This window comes from Bison bison, unplaced genomic scaffold (genome assembly GCF_000754665.1).
Source record: "Bison bison bison isolate TAMUID 2011002044 unplaced genomic scaffold, Bison_UMD1.0 scf7180017864072, whole genome shotgun sequence".
Classification (NCBI taxonomy): domain Eukaryota; kingdom Metazoa; phylum Chordata; class Mammalia; order Artiodactyla; family Bovidae; genus Bison; species Bison bison.
In genome coordinates this window covers 2,292,294-2,295,268 of record NW_011494644.1, presented here as the reverse complement: position 1 = coordinate 2,295,268, position 2,975 = coordinate 2,292,294, and the positions used below count along the sequence as shown (strand labels likewise).

Below are 2,975 nucleotides of genomic sequence, written 5' to 3'. Positions count from 1 at the left end.
GGGGTCCTTAAAGTTCTGGGGAGGGGGGGATTGTGGAGAGACGACTGGGAAAAGCTGGCCTGAAGCTGGAGTGCAGCCCCCAGGCAGGGTTGAGGCAATGCAGACCTCAGATAGCCCAGGTGGACTAGGAGCCATACTCAGTGTTGAGGTACGAGCTGGCCCAGACCCTTTTCGTAAGGAGCGTTTCACGGTTGCGCTGTGGGCGGGTGAGCAGCCTGAGCTCTGAGTGTCGGCTGAGCGCCAGACTGGCGGCCCCAGGCCCCCAAGTGTGTGCTCGGGGCAATCGTGGAAATGTGCGTATGTATGTGAGTGATGAGGGCGGTAGCGGTGGTGGGATCCTGCACGCAGATCCATGTGAGGGGTGAGTGGACTTGTGAATATGCTTGTGGTAGACGTATGAGTATGTTTGGGGTGGCCAAGAACACGGATGTGGGGCTCATGGTGCATAAAGGGACAAAGACACGTGGCAGGAGGTGGCAGGATTGGAGTGTGCCCAGGCAGGAAGAGCTGCCTGGCTGAAGTTGGGGTGTTAGTGATTCTGGAACAGTCTCAGCAGAATCCTCTCTGCACCCTGGATCCAGCACTGGTATACTGTGGGGAAGTAACTGTTTAGAATTCAAGATTGAGGAAGGAGTCCAACAGGGCTGTCTGCTGGCACCCTGTTTGTCTGACCTATCAACCGAGCACATCATGAGATATGCCGGGCTGGATAAGGTACAAGCTGGAATCAAGATAGGCGGGAGAAACATCAACAACCTTAGGTATGTGGATGATACCACTCTAATGGCAGAAAGTGAAGAGGAACTAAAGAGCCTCTTGATGAGGGTGAAGGGGGACAGTGCAAGAGCCCGTTTAAAACTAAATATTACAAAAAACTAAGATCGTGGCATCAGGCCCCATTACTTAATGGCAAATAGAAGGGGAAAAGGTGGAAGTAGAGACAGATTTCTTCTTCTTGGGCTCTAACATCACTGTGGATGGTGACTGCAGCCATGAAATCAGAAGATGATTACTTCTTGGCAGGAAAGCTATGACAAACTTAGACAGTATGTTGAAAAGCAGAAACACTACTCTGCCGACAAAGGTCGTATAGTCAAGGCTATGGTCTTCCTAGTGGTTGGGTACTCTTGTGAGAGCTGGACTGACCGGAAAGAAAGCAGAACGCCAAGGAATTGATGCCTTCGAAATGTGGTGCTGGAGAAGACTTCTGAAAGTCCCTTGGACAGCAAGGAGATCAAACCAGTCAATCTTAAGGGAAATCAACCCTGAATACTCGTTGGAAAGACTGATGCTGAAGCTGAAGCTCCAGTAGTTTGGTCACCTGATGCGAACAGCGGACTCATTGGAAAAGTCCCTGATGCTGGAGAAGATTGAAGGCAGAAGGAGAAGAGGGCGTCAGAGGATGAGATGGCTGGATGGCAACACCGATGCAATGGACATGAACTTGGGCAAACTAAAGGAGATGGTGAGGGACAGGGAGGAGGGAGGCCTGGCGTGCTGCAGTCCAGGGGGTTGCAAAGAGTCGGACAAGACTGGGCGACAGAACAACAGCTGTTTAGGAACCCACAGTTAGAAAACCTCTCTATGTGTGTTTCTGCAAGTGAATCAACGGAGGAAAGTGTCCGGCGCGTCCAGAGTGCTTTTGGACACACTGTGGATGTGGGGGTGGTGGTCCCTAAATGAGGACACTGGAGGGGGGTCGTCTCGGCGCTGCAAGCGGGGAGAAAGGAGCGTGCGCGGGGTTCTGCTTGGAACAATCAGCCCTTGCCGGGACGGGGGCGGGGTTCGGAGGCTCTGGGGGCGGGGCCTCAGGGGGCGGGGCCGCGGCGGCTGCAGCAGCACGGGCCGGGCCAGGGGGCGCCTCGCGCGGCTGCGGCTCGCGACTACGATGCAGTGAGGCCGGACGGGCGGGCGGGCGGGATCGCTGGGCTAGGGCCACGGCGGCGCTGCAGAGATGTGACTCGGGCCGAGGGCCAGCGGGAGCGTCGGCGCTGCGGGGCCGCGGGGGTCGGTGAGTGCCAGCCGCGCCGGCGGGGTGGAGGGCCCTGCGGTGACCCCAGAAACTTTTCCCCCGGTGGACTTGGGAGCGTTGGGATGGGGTCTGCTTCTTGGGCTTTTCTGAGTCCCCCCTCTTCCCCAAGGGGTTAGTCTGCTGGGGGAGTTGGGGTTTCCGGGTTGGAGGACCACAGTTTGGCGGGAGAGAGGAGCCCGCAGACCGCGGGGCAGAGGGCGGAGAAGGTTGGGACCTTAATGGGGCGGGGGCGGTGTTCCCGGACCAGGCTGAGATCAAAGTCTCAGAGGAGGGTCTGGAGGCGATCGCAGATCAGGCAAAGGGCCGTTGGAACTGTAAGGGACTTCAGGCGTGCCCGAGTGACTCGTGTGAGGGCAGCCGCAGGCAGGTCTGGGGGCTGCGTGGCAGGCGCGGGGCCTGACCGCAGACAGGGCAGGCGGAGCCGGGGGCACAAGGGGAGAGCTTTGGAGGTGAGCTGCGGCACCTGCCGTAGGGACTGGAGGTCAAGCTCTCAGCGGGTCGCGGCTACGCACTACCGGACAAGGAGGGGACACTGCGGGCGAAAAGAGGCAGAACTGGGACCTGGAGCTGGGGTACAAGTGAGGGGCGGCTGCATACAATGGCGCGGGGGTTAGCGTTTGTGTTCCGGCCAGGCTAGAGGCGATGATCAGCCCTGTGCTGCGTCCCCACCCTTTGGGGGACACAGGCTTCCAGTCCCAAGCATCCCGGGACCCCTACCGCCCGCACCCGCCTCGGCCGGAGGGCTGGTTAACTAGCCAGGGAGGGGGTACCGTTGCCACCGAGGACGGGTCCAGCGCAGCCTGGGGTTCATTCCCCGGCTATGTCACTCCCAGGCCTAGCCAATCGTCCCCCCCCCACCCCCCAACGCAACTTGTCCCCAGTTCTCTAAGGGGGCGGCTCCTTGGAGCGCGGACAAAGGCCCCTGGAGTGTGGCGGGGGGCGG

General features: G+C 59.3%; 1 protein-coding gene across 1 annotated transcript in view; it reads left to right on the top strand.

Moving 5' to 3' along the window:
• Positions 1-1,884: 1,884 nt before the first annotated feature.
• GPRC5B (G protein-coupled receptor, class C, group 5, member B) overlaps positions 1,885-2,975 on the top strand; it is a 21,531-nt gene continuing 20,440 nt past the window's right edge. Inside the window, exon 1 of the mRNA XM_010837130.1 lies at positions 1,885-2,011. The gene's annotated coding sequence lies outside the window, so the exon portion shown is untranslated. The remainder of the gene's footprint in view (positions 2,012-2,975) is intronic.